This window comes from Aegilops tauschii, chromosome 7, assembly GCF_002575655.3.
Source record: "Aegilops tauschii subsp. strangulata cultivar AL8/78 chromosome 7, Aet v6.0, whole genome shotgun sequence".
Taxonomy (NCBI): Eukaryota; Viridiplantae; Streptophyta; class Magnoliopsida; order Poales; family Poaceae; genus Aegilops; species Aegilops tauschii.
The window spans coordinates 268867394-268881855 of NC_053041.3; positions in this window are offsets into that span (position 1 = coordinate 268867394).

The following is a 14462-nucleotide window of genomic DNA, read 5'->3' on the forward strand; positions in this document are numbered from 1 at the left end:
TGCCATGCACTTGAGCTGATCTGCCGAACTGAAGGTGATGGCGCACTTGGACGACCTGAGCGGGCGCGTGGCCTCGAGCCTGGGGAGGACTGCGTTCACCTTGCGGGCAAACTGCTTGAAGATGCGTTGAGAGGCTGGAGCTTGAGCCCCGCCCAAGATGCAGGCGATAGCACGTGGCTCCTGGAAGCCCCCAGCCCCCTCATCTTGATGGTGGTCGTCGTTCCTTCTTGGTGGTGGCGGCAGCGGAGGAAGCCCAGCATTTCCCTGAGGACGGACCTCGCGAGGCTGATCCCTCTAGGCGCCCTCGCGAGGCTGATCCTGCCAGCGGTCCTCACGAGGCCGGTCACGCCACTCCTGGCACGGGCCCCGGTCGTCCCAGCGTCCTCCGCCACGTCCTCCTCCTCGGCCGTAGCCTCGGTCGTTGCGCTCGGGGCGTCGACCGAAGCGTCCGTCACGAATGGCCCTGAGCTCTTGACAATCGTTGGTGTTGTGGCTATGCACGTTGTGGAAGGCGCAGAATGGTCGGCTGCTCTTGGATGACTCGGGCGGGTCCCTGCCGCGTTTCGAGTCCGGCTCCGCTGCGAGCACAACGACTCCCTTGCGCTTCACGTCCTTGGCCTTGGCTTTCTTCTCCTCCGGGTCAGCAGCCGGGAGCTCGAGGAGGGAAAGGTGCCCTTCCTTAGCACTTGTGTACTTTGTCGCCGGGTTGAACAGCTCCAGGGATGTGCACAACTCCTCATGGATGGCGAGCTCCTCCTTCATCTTGACGTCGCGGACGCCATCGGAGAACGCAGAGATGATGGCCTCGTCTGACACCTTGGGGATCTTGAGAGGAACGTTGTTGAAGTGCTGGATGTACTTCTGGAGGGTCTCCCCTGGTTGTTGCTTGACGCGGCGTAGGTCACCCGCGGCCGGAGGGCGATCGCGAGTGCCCTGGAAGTTGGCGACGAAGCGGTCGCGCATCTCGTTCCAGGAGGAGATAGAGCTAGGAGGCAGGTTGAGGAGCCAGGAGCGGGCACCATCCTTGAGAGCCATGGGGAACCAGTTCGCCTTGACTTTTTCATCGCCGTTGGCCGCCTCGATGCTCAGCTTGTAGAGCTGCAGGAACTCCGCGGGGTCGGGGGTGCCGTCGTAGCGAGGAGGCAGATCCATCTTGAACTTGCCCGGCCAAGCGACGCTACGCAGCTCGGGGGTGAAGGCACGGCAGCCTGCCGTGGTCACTGGGGACCGCCATGGAGGTGGAGCTTGATCTTGGTGCCCGCGCGCCGCCACGGCAAGCGGTGCAAGGCCCTGCCGCGGCAAACGATCCTGATGTGGCGGTGCGGGGAGCGGTGGAGCGTTCTCCTACGGCCGAGGGACTTCTTGACAGCTTCTTTCCTCACGCGCGGGTGCTTGGCGTGGCTGGTCGCGCTGCAGAGCCGCGCGTCTTGGCTCCATGGCGCCGTCTTGGTGCAGAGGTGGCGGAGGCACTCCACGAGCCACGTCGCCTATAGCCGGTGGAGGGCGAAGCAGCGAGAGGGATAGTGCAGGGGAGCCCCCTGCGGCGCTGACGAGCTCGGCGATGCGGTCCAGCCAGCCCTCGTAGAGGTCGTCGACTAGGCGGTAGCGCAGGAGCTCGTGCGCCATGAGTAGCGCGGCCCGCGCGTCCGTGGGAGCGCGACGAGCGTGAGACGACGAACCAGCGGGGGTCAGTGACGGGGTGGCGGTGCGACCATCCCGCCGCACCGAGGGGTGCAGCGAGGATGCTTGCTGCTCGTTCCCCGCCGGGCCGGTGGCGGCGTTGGCGGCAGGCGACAGAGAACGACGGGGGGGGGGGGGGGGGGGGCACCAACGGGGGCCTCTGAACGGCACGGGCGGCGAGGGTGGCCCGGTGCTCAGCACGAGCGCGACGAGCGTCCGTCATGGTTGTGGTGGAGCGGTGAAGCAGGGATCGACGAGAAGAAGGCTTCGGCGCACCCCTACCTGGCGCGCCAAATGTCAGATTTTGGGTTCCGGCAAAACCCTTAAGTTTCGAACTCGGGGTTACGCGCGAAGATCTCCCCCTCACTGATCACGCCCTCACACACTTCACGAATGCACAGACTAGCTCGTCGAACCCAAAGAACACAAAGACACAAGATTTATACTGGTTCGGGCCACTGTTGTGGTGTAATACCCTACTCCAGTGTGGTCGTGGTGGATTACCTCTTGGACTAATGATGAACAGTACAAGGGGAAGAACGGCCTCCTGAGGAGAGGTGTTCTTGTGCTTGGTGAGTGGTGTGTGGATGAGGATCGCTCCAGATGAGTTCTGGTAGGTGAGGATCCGATCAGCTCAGGCTGAGTTGCCTTCGACTGTGGTGGCTAGCCCTACTTATAGAGGCCCTGGTCCTCTTCCCAAATATTGAGCGGGAAGGGAGCCAACAACGGCCAATTTGAAAGGGGACAACTAGTACAGCTTATCCTGACAAAAGTAGTCTTCGCCTACCAAAGGCTCTGGTGGTCACGCCGTCTTGGGCTCCACGATGACCTCCGTCCTGCTGTCCTGCTGGTCTTGGTCTCGTTGCACCGGTATGGAAACCTTTGCTTGACGCCTCCGTACTCCTCGCCTGCACTTGCCCCCTTAGCACCAAAGAGGAAGCAAGGACACTGTGCGTGTTGGCGCCCGCCTGGTCTCGTTCGTATGGCTCACGTCACTGAAACCTCGCGAGGTTTTCCTTGCCTTGATCTCTCCGCCCCTCGCGAGCCAGCCTGGTGAGGCCGCTCCTGAGGAGGTCTTGTGTCGTCCGCCTCGCGAGGCTTGGCCCCTCGCGAGGGTCTTGAAAGCTTGTTGGTGAAGATGGGTCGTGCGGGCCCGCTCGCAGAGCCACGCCGTGGGCCGCGGGCAGGCAAGTCTGGGGACCCCCGTTCCCAAAACGCCGACAAATACCTACCGTTGATGTGCTACATCATCCTCTCCTCTTGGGGGAAACACCGACGTAGTCTTGGCAAACATCATCAGGGGAATTTCGGGCGCCGTTGCCGGGGAGGATCTTCAACATAACTAGGTTCCTAATCACAAATCTCATCTCCTTGCAGTGTATATTATTTGCCATTTGCCTCTTGTTTTCCTCTGCCCCACTTCACAAAAATTTGTCGTTTTATTCGCCTCTCTTTTTCCGTTCGCCGTTTTCTTGCCGGATCAGTTTTTGAGTGTAATCTTGTTGTGTGGTCAGCATGACTCAAGAGAACACCAAGTTATGTGATTTCTCAAATACCGACAACAATGATTTTATTGGCACTCCGCTTGCTCCTCCCGCCACTAGTGCGGAAACTTGTGATATTAATACTGCTTTGCTGAATCTTGTTATGAAAGACCAATTTTCCGGTACTCCTAACGAGGATGCTGCGTCCCATCTTAATATCTTCGTGGAATTATGTGATATGCAAAAGAAAAAAGATGTGGACAATGAGGTGGTCAGGATGAAATTATTTCCATTCTCTTTGCGTGATTCTGCAAAAATTTGGTTCTCTTCTTTGCCTCACAATAGTATTGATTCTTGGAATAAGTGCAAAGATGCTTTTATCACTAAGTATTTTCCTCCCGCAAAAATTATTTCCCTTAGAACCCAGATCATGAATTTCAAGCAACTTGAACATGAGCATGTTGCGCAATCTTGGTAAAGGATGAAAATGATGCTAAGGAATTGCCCAACTCATGGGTTAAATCTTTGGATGATCATACAAATTTTTTATGCGGGATTGAATTTTGTTTCTCGTAATCTTTTAGATTCCGCCGCGGGTGGTACTTTTATGGAAATTAATTTGGGTGAAGCCACCAAATTGCTTGATAATACCATGGCAAATTATTCACAATGGCATACTGAAAGAGCTCCTACTAGTAAAAAAGTTAATTCAGTTGAAGAAATTTCTTCTTTGACTGACAAAGTCGATGCTCTTATGAAATTGGTTGCTAGTAAAAGTGCTCCTATCGATTTTAATGATATGCCTTTGTCTACTTTGATTGATAAAAATAGTGATGCCATTGATGTGAATTTTATCTCTAGAAATAATTTCAACAACAATGCTTATAGAGGTAATTTTAATCCTAGGCCTTTTCCTAGTAATTCCTCTAACAATTATGGTAATTCCTATGGAAATCAATCTTATAATAATAATAGGAACACCACTGATCTTGAGAATAATATTAAAAAATTTATCAACATACAAAAAGTTTTCAACACTTCCATAGAAGAAAAGTTGAATAAGATTGATGATTTGTCTAGAAGTGTTGATAGAATTGCTCATGATGTGGTAAATCTCAATATGAATTTTTTGTGCCTAAAGTAGATGAATCAATTAAAGATCTTTATGTTTCTATGGATGAAACTAAGAAAAGAACTGCTATGCTTAGAGCTAAAAGAGAATTTTTAGAAATAGCTTTTTCTAGTGATTATTCTTGCAAAAGTGATGAAGATCTGAAAAAGATTGGTGGTTCTTCTATTGATTCCTTGTTTAGTAAAGTTAAGAATGATGAAAAAGGGACTGAAGAAGATTCAACTTTAGGTAGAAGGCGTCCCGATATTTCGGAGGGTGAAAATCTTCTTGAGAAAATTGATAAAAGTGGGTTTGGAGAGGTGAAAACTTTAACTAGTGATGTGCCCACTCTTTTGGATTACAAAGACTTTAATTATGATAGTTTCTCTTTGATTGATTGTATTTCTTTGTTGCAATCCATGATAAATTCACCGCATGCTTGTGAACAAAACAAAGCTTTTACTAAACATATTGTTGATGCTATGATGAAAGCTTTGGAAGAAAAGTTGGAATTAGAAGTTTCAATTCCTAGAAAATTACATGATGAATGGGAACCTACTATCAAAGTCAAGATTAAAAATTATGAGTGTTTTTCTTTATGTGACTTGGGTGCTAGTGTTTCTACAATTCCGAAATCTTTATGTGATGTGCTTGGTCTTACTAATCTTGAAGAATGTTCTTTGAATTTGCACTTGGCGGATTCTACTATTAAAAAGCCTATGGGAAGAATTAATGATGTTCTTATTCTTGCAAATAGGAATTATGTGCCCATAGATTTTATTGTTCTTGATATTGATTGCAATCCGTCTTGTCCAATTATTCTTGGCAGACTGTTTTTACGCACTATCAGTGCCGTGATTTATATGAAGGGAGGCGATATTAAGTTCCAATTTCCTTTGAGGAAAGGGATGGAACACTTTCCTAGAACTAGAATTAAGCCACCTTATGAATCTATCATGAGGGCATCTTATGGATCTCAAACCAAAGATGACAAAACTTAGATCCTTGCTTTATGCCTAGCTAAGGGCGTAAAACTATAGCGCTTGTTGGGAGGCAACCCAATGAATAAAATTTATTTTTGCTTTTTGCTTTCTGTTTTTTAGTGTTAGCACAATTATGCTACTGTTATGATTGTGTTTTTTGTGTTTTAGTTAGTGTTTGTGGCAAGTAGAACCAATAGGATCTTCTTGGGTGATAGTTGTTTGATTTTGCTGAAAAAGACAGAAACTTTGTGCTCACGAAAAAAATTGCCAAAATTCACCAGAACGTGATAAAATGTTAATTCTTTTTGCAGAAGATCAATATATAAATTATCTAGGTTGTCCTAGTTTTTCAGAAATTTTTGGAGTCCGAGAAGTATTCCTTTAAATCAGATTGCTACAGACTGTTCTGTTTTGACAGATTCTGTTTTGTTTGTGTTGTGTGCTTATTTTGATGGCTCTATGGTTTTCTTTGATGAGTTTTTGCCGTAGAAAAGTTGGAATACAGTAGATATAATACAAATACAAAATATGAATTGGTTTGATACAGCACTTATAGTAGTCGTTTAGTTTTCTTACACTAACGGATCTCACGAAGGTTTTGTTGAGTTTTGTGTGATTGAAGTTTTCCAGTTTTGGGTTATCTTACGATGGATGAAGGAAGGATGTAAGAGCCTAAGCTTGGGGATGCCCCAGCATCCCAATCTATTATCCAAGAATGAGCAACCAACTAAGCTTGGGGATGCCCCCAGTGGCATCCCCGCTTTCTTCCAACAACTATTGGTATTTTACTCGAGACTATATTTTTATTCATCACATGATATGTGTTTTGCTTGGAGCGTCTTGTATGATTTGTGTCTTTGCTTGTTTTATTTTGTGTTTTAAGTCATCAATCCTTGCTGGACACACCTATCTGAGAGAGCCAAAATTATATCATGACTTGTTAGAATTGCTCTCTATGCTTCACTTAAATCTTTTATGAGCTAGGACTTGCTCTAGTGCTTCACTTATATCTTTTTGAGCACGGTGTGCTTTCTTATTTTTGAAGAAATTATCTCTTGCTTCACTCAAGTAATTTTGAGAGAAAGAAAATTTCTTATGCTCGTGATCTTCACTTATATTTGTTTGAGCTTATGAAAAGCAACACATGAAAATTAGTGCCAAAGTGATAGATATCCAAGAAGGATAAAGAAAAAGAAAATGTCATGAAGATCATTGGACAAAATAAACTTGATTCTTAGTAATAGTTTTGAGATATGATGATGTGATATGTGAGTTATGTTGATGAGTAATTGTGCTCTAGTAAGAATATTGGTGTTAAGGTTTGTGATTCCCTATGCATGCACGAAAGTCAATAATCACGCAATGAAAATTATATCCTACTTGTGGTGCATTATTCGGTGTTAATTATGCTTAATGCTTGCTTGTGAGATTATTCGTTTCTTGGTTGGTCGCTTCCCAATCTTTTGTTGGCCTTCATTTTGCACCAAGTATGACCTCTACTTGTGCATCCAAAATCCTTTAAACCAGTTTTGCCACATGAGTCCACTATATCTACCTATATGCGGTATTCTTTTGCCGTTCTAAGCAAATTTGCATGTGTCATCTCTAATTTTCAAAATAAACTTCTCTTTTGTGTGTTTGTTTCGCTCGTGGAAGGATAACGGGTGGCTAATATTTTCCATGCTGGATGTGTTATTCTCAAGATGAGTGTTTATTCACTTGTCATTGCACGAGAGTAAGGCAAAGGTCTTAGGGATGCCCAGTCCCGAAATGCAAAAAATTATTTACTTTATGTTATCAAATAATAAATTCCTTGGAAAGTGTTGGTATGGAGGGCACCCGTGGATACGGTTAGCCATTGAAAGTGAAAGAAATGGTGGAAAAAGGAATAACTTTTATTTTCTATTTGGGAACCGCCTATGGCGTATCTAGCATGGAAAGTGTTCAGAACTCTATGTCGTTTTCGTTGGTGGGATGGATACACCTCCCAAATGTTTTTATCTCTAATTTTTCACTTTGAGCTCTGGCACCTCTACAAATCCCTACTTCCCTCCACGAAGGGCCTTCTTTTACTTTATGCAATTTTTTATTTTGAAATTTGAGTCTCCATCTTCTCTCATAAAAAGAACCAACTAGGAGGCAATATGATCGTGCTAAAGTATTGGGTGTAGTTAATATTCGAGTGTGTTTCATGAATGGATCAATGTTTGAGCAAGATGGGCTAGGATGACTTATTTTAGCATTGATATTTTGAAAAACATGGTTGCTTGTTGATATGCTTGAGTATCTAAATTATTATGTCAAAACTAGACTATTGCTTTGAATCACATAAAAGTCCAAATGTACATGCTATAAAGAAAAGAATATGATTTGACTTGATGAACAACACTCCACATCAAAAATTCTGTATTTATCACTTACCTACTCGAGGACGAGTAGCAGTTAAGCTTGGGGATGCTGATACGTCTCCAACATATCTATAATTTTTTATTGTTCCATGCTATTTTATTATCAATCTTGGATGTTTTATAATCATTTTATATATTTTTTGGTACTAACCTATTGACATAGTGCCAAGTGCCACTTGTTGTTTTTTCCATGTTTTTTTGCATCGCAGGAAATCAATATCAAACGGAGTCCAAATGCCACGAAACTCCATGATGATTTTTTATGGGCTAGAAGAAAGGCAATGGGCCCTGGTTGCACCTGGGGGGTGCCCCGAGGGGGGGCACAACCCACCAGGGCGCGCCAGGAGGCCCAGGCACGCCCTGGTGGGTTGTTCCCACCTCGAGTGCCCCCGGACCGCCTCTTTGCTCTATAAATACCCAAATATTCCTGAAACCCTAGGGGAGTTGTCGAAATATTCATCCAGCCGCCGTAGAGTCCAGAACCACCAGATCCAATCTAGACACCATCTCGGATGGGGTTCACCACCTCCATTGGTGCATATCCGATGATGCGTGAGTAATTCTTTGTAGACCTTCTGGTCCGTAGTTAGTAGCTAGATGGCTTTCTCTCTCGCTCGCTGATTCTCAATACAATGGTCTCTTGGAGATCCATATGATGTAACTCTTTTGCGATGTGTTTGTTGGGATCTGATGAACTTTGAGTTTATGATCAGTCATATCTTTTTATATCCATGAAAGTTATTTGAGTTTCTTTGATCTCTTATATGCATGATCTCTTATAGCCTCGTATTTCTTCTCCGATATTTGGGTTTTGTTTGGCCAACTTGATCTATTTATCTTGCAATGGGAAGAGGTGCCCGGTAGTGGGTTCGATCTTACGGTGCTTGATCCCAGTGACAGAAGGGGAAACGACACGTACGTATCGTTGCTACTAAGAATAAAAAGACGAGATCTATATCTACCGCCATATAGATAAATGGATCTTGTCTACATCATGTCATCGTTCTTATTGCATTACTCCGTTTTTCCATGAACTTAATACACTAGATGCATGCTGGATAGCGGTCGATGTGTGGAGTAATAGTAGTAGATGCAGGCAGGAGTCGGTCTACTAATCTTGGACGTGATGCCTATGTAATCATCATTGCCTGGATATCGTCATAATTACTTGAAGTTCCATTAATTGCCCAACAATAATTTGTTTACCCACCGTTTGCTATTTTTCTCGAGAGAAGCCACTAGTGAAACCTACGGCCCCCAGGTCTTCTTCTTCATATATTTGCCTTGCGATCTACTTTTCCTTTGTATTTTTATTCAGATCTATTAAACCCAAAAACACAAAAATATCTTGATGCACTTAATTTTATTTGCGATATATTATTTTAATCTATTACAATTTTCTCCCGTCTCCGTGCCAATTTTTGGTGCCGTACCCGAAAGGGATTGACAACCCCTTTAACACGTCGGGTTGCGAGTGGTTGTTATTTGTGTGCAGGGGCTTTTTACGTTTTGTTGCTTGGTTCTCCTACTGGTTCACTACATTGGTTTCATTACTGAGGGAAATACCTACCGTTGATGCGCTACATCATCCTCTCCTCTTGGGGGAAACACCGACGTAGTCTTGGCAAACATCATCACTGTTGAATTCCGGGATGGAATTCAAAATCTTGAGGAAGAGCTTTCGGCTCATCCGATAACGGCGCCGAAATGTTTTGTCGTCGTGAAGTGGAGCGTCAGCGAAGTATTCGGAGTAGACCATGCAGTAGCCTTCGAGACGATGCCGGTTCTTTGCTTTCATCCGCCCCTGCGCTGAGCCACCTCGCCGTGGCTTTTCATTGCTCGCCAGCAGGGCAGCGAGGACCATGAGATGTTCCTCTTCCTGGACGTCGGCCTCGGCTTCCTCCTCCAGCAGTGCGGCGAGCACTTCCTCGTCGTCCGAGTCCATTGCCGAGGCAGGCAAATCGCCGAACACCTCGGGCGCGGTGGGCGCGCACCCGCCGCTACACCGCCCTCCGCGGCCGGAAACGCCGGAAAAAATCACCCAACCGGTGGTGGAGAGGCTACCTCGGTGAAACCTATGCTCTTTTTCCGGCGGGGATGGGCTATCTAGCGGTGGCGGGCGGTGGGCGGCATCGGGATACAGCCGGTTGGGAGGCGAATCTGGAAGAAAGACTTGACTTTTCACTTGACGGTGTGGGCCACACGTGCTTTTCCCTTGCGCCGGAGCCCCCGAGCGCCCCCCAGTGCGCCGGGTTCGGCCTGCGATCGCCGGACCCAAAAACGGGCCAAACCGGCGGATTTCGGTGTCCTGGGGGCGTGACTGGGGCATTTTTTGGCGCCGGCGTGGAAAAATCGCATGGGGAGGGCCAGTTGGGGGCGCAGCTGGAGATGCTCTTAGTATTTCCTCGAAGAGGAAGGGATGATGCAACACAACTACGGTAGGTATTTCCCTCAGTTATGAAACCAAGGTTATTGAACCAGTAGGAGAACCAAGCAACACTATGTAAACGGTACTTGCACACAAAGAACAAATACTTGCAACCCGATCCGTAAGAGGGGTTGTCAATCCCTCTCGGGTAAAAGATTGCTAAAGATACAGATTGGTTGATGCAAATAGAAAAACGGCTAATAAAATTCAGCAAGGTATTTTTGGGTTTTTGATAATATAGATCTGAAAATAAAATATGCAAATACAAAAAAGGCAAATAACAATACAGATATGAAAATATATGATGAGAAAATAGACCCGGGGGCCGTAGATTTCAATAGTGGCTTCTCTCGAGAAAATAGCATACGGTGGTTAACAAATTACTGTTGGGCAATTGATAGAACCTCAAATAATTATGACGATATCCAGGCAATGATCATTATATAGGCATTACGTCCAAGATTAGTAGACCGGCTCCTTCCCGCATCTACTACTATTACACCACACATCGCTATCCAGCATGCATCTAATGTATTAAGTTCATGGAGAAACGGAGTAATGCAGTAAGAACGATGACATGATGTAGACAAGATCTATTCATATAGGAATAGACACCATCTTGTTATCCTTAATAGCAACGATACATACGTGTCTTGCTGCCCCTTCTATCACTAGGAAAGAACACCGTATGATCGAACCCATCACAAAGCACCTCTTCCCATGGCAAGAAAAATCGATCTAGTCGGCCTAAATAAACCAAAGATTCGAAGAAGAAATACGAGGTTATAAGTAATCATGCATATAAGAGATCAAAGAAACTCAAATAAGTTTCATGGATATATATAGATCTGATCATAAACTCAAAGTTCATCGGATCCCAACAAACACACCGCAAAAAAGATTTACATCAAATAGATCTCCAAGAGACCATTGTATTGAGAATCAAAGATACAGAAGAAGCCATCTAGCTACTACCTACGGACCCTTAGGTCTACAATGAACTACTCACGCATCATCGAAGAGGCACCAATGAGGATGATGAACCCCTCCGTGATGGTGTCTAGATTGGATCTCGCGGTTCTGGAACTTGTGGCGGCTGGAATTGTGTTTCGTCGGCTCCCCTAGGTTTTCTGTATTTTTGGGGTATTTATAGAGCAAAGAGGTGGTGCGGGGGCCACCGAGGTGGGCACAACCCACCAGGGCGCGCCTGGGCCCCCAAGCGTGCCCAGGTGTGTTGTGCCCCCTCGGGGCACCCCTCTGGTACTTCTTTGGCCCATCTTGTGTCTTCAAGTCCAGAAAAATCTCCAAAAAAGTTTCGCTGCGTTTGGACTCCGTTTGGTATTGATTTTCTGTGAAGTAAAAAACAGCTACTGGCACTGGGCACTATGTCAATAGATTAGTCCCAAAAAATGATATAAAGTTGCGATAAAATGATTGTAAAACATCCAAGAATGATAATGTAACAACATGGAACAATCAAAAATTATAGATATGTTGGAGACGTATCAATGATGGCCATATCATGTCACCTATTTTGATTGCATGTGATGTTTAACCGTTATGCATCTTATTTTGCTTAAAACAACGGTAGCATTATATGATGATCCCTTCACTTAATTTCAAGATAAAAGTGTTCTCCCTGAGTATGCGCCGTTGCCAAAGTTCGTCATTTCGAAGCACCTCGTGATGATCCGGTGTGATAGACACTACGTTCACATACAACGGGTGTAAGCCAGTTTTGCACATGCAGAATACTTGGGTTAAACTTGACGAGCCTAGCATGTACAAACATGGCCTCGGAACACTGGAGACCAAAAGGTCGAACGTGAGTCATATAGTAGATATGATCAACATAGAGATGTTCACCATTGAAGACTACCCCATCTCACGTGATGATCGGACATGGGTTAGTTGATTTGGATCATGTATCACTTAGACAACTTGAGGGATGTTGATTTCAGTGGGATTTTATTAGTAATTTGATTATTTGAACTAAAATTTATCATGAACTTAGTCTTAATAGTTTTTTGCATATCTATGTTGTAAATCAATTGCCCGTGCTACTGTTCCCTTGAATTTTAATGCGTTCCTAGAGAAAGCTAAGTTGAAAGATGATGGTACGAACTACACGGACTGGGTCCGTAACTTGAGGATTATTCTCATTGCTGCATAGAAGAATTATGTCCTTGATGCACCACTAGGTGACAGACCTGCTGCAGGAGCTACTGCGGATGTTATGAACGTCTGGCAGGCTCGATCTGATGACTACTCAATAGTTCAGTGCGCCATGCTTTACGGCCTAGAACCGGGACTTCAAAGACGTTTTGAACGCCATGGAGCATATGAAATGTTCCAAGAGCTGAAACTCATATTTCAAGCAAATGCCGGGGTTGAGAGATATGAAGTCTCCAACAAGTTCTATAGCTGTAAGATGGAGGAGAACAGTTCTGTTAGTGAACACATACTCAAATTGTCTGGGTATGATAGCCACTTGACTCAGCTAGGAATTGATCTTCCAGTTGAGAGTGTTATTGACAGAGTTCTTCAGTCACTACCCCAAGCTACAAAGGCTTTGTGATGAACTATAATATGCATGGGATGACGAAGACGATTCCCGAGCGCTTCGCGATGCTGAAATCGGCGGAGATAGAAATCAAGAAGGAGCATCAAGTGTTGATGGTTAACAAGACCACTAGTTTCAAGAAAAATGGAAAGGGAAAGAAAGGTAACTTCAAGAATAGTGACAAGCAAGTTGCCGCTCCCGTGAAGAAGCCGAAAGATGGACCCAAGCTTGAAACGGAGTGCTTCTACTGCAAAGGAAATGGTCACTGGAAGCAGAACTGCCCCAAATAATTGGCGGATAAGAAGGATGGCAAAGTGAACAAAGGTATATTTGATATACATGTTATTGATGTGTACCTTACTAATGCTCGTAGTAGCGCCTGGGTATTTGATACTGGTTCGGCTGCTCATATTTGTAACTTGAAACAGGAGATGCGGAATAAACAAATATTGGCTAAGGACGAGGTGACGATGCGCGTCGGGTATGGTTCCAAGGTCGATGTGATCGTCGTCGGCACGGTACCTCTACATCTACCTCCGGGATTAGGTTTAGACCTCAATAATTGTTATTTGGTGCCAACATTGGGCATGAACATTATATCTGGAGCTTGTTTAATGCGAGACGGTTATTCATTTAAGTCAGAGAATAATGGTTGTTCTCTTTATATGGGTAATATCTTTTATGGTCATGCACCTTTGATGAATGGTCTATTTTTGTTGAATCTCGATCGTAGTGATACACATATTCATAATATTGATGCCAAAAGATGCAAAGTTGATAATGATAGTGCAAGAACTTGTGGCACTGCCGTTTAGGTCATATTGGTGTAAAGCGCATGAAAAACTCCATGAGGATGGACTTTTGGAATCACTTGATTATGAATCATTTGATACTTGCGAACCATGCCTCATGGGTAAGATGACTAAAACTCCGTTCTCCAGAACAATGTAGCGAGCTAATCACTTGTTGTAAATAATACATACCGATGTATGTGGACCAATGAGTGTTGAAGCATGCAGCGGGTATCATTATTTTCTAACCTTCATAGATGATTTAAGTAGGTATGGGTATATCTACTTATTGAAACACAAGTCTGAAACATTTGAAAATAAGGTTTCTATGATCTAACCGCGGAGGTGAATATTTGAGTTACGAGTTTGGCCTTCATTTAAAACAATGTGGAATTGTTTCACAACTCACGCCACCTGGAACACCACAGCGTAATGGTGTGTCTAAACATTGTAACCATACTTTATTAGATATGGTGCGTTCTATGATGTCTCTTACCGATTTGCCTTTATCATTCTGGGGTTATGCATTAGAGACAGTCGCATTCATGTTAAATAGGGCACCATCTAAATCCGTTGAGACGACACCGTATGAACTATGGTTTGGCAAGAAACCTAAGCTGTCGTTTCTTAAAGTTTGGGGATGCGACGCTTATGTCAAAAGGCTACAACCTGATAAGCTCAAACCCAAATCGGAGAAGTGCGTCTTCATAGGATACCCTAAAGAAACTATTCTGTACACCTTCTACCACAGATCCGAAGGCTATCTTTGTTGCTAAGAATGGGCCATTTCTAGAGAAGGAGTTTCTATCGAAAGAAGTGAGTGGGAGGAAAGTAGAACTTGATGAGGTAGTTGTACCTTCTCTTGAATTGGAAAGTAGCACATCAGATAAAACAGTTCCCGTGATGCCTACACCAACTACAGAGGAAGCTAATGATGATGGTCATGAAACTTCAGATCAAGTTACTACTGAGCATCGTAGGTCGACCAAAACACGTACCGCACTAGAGTGGTGC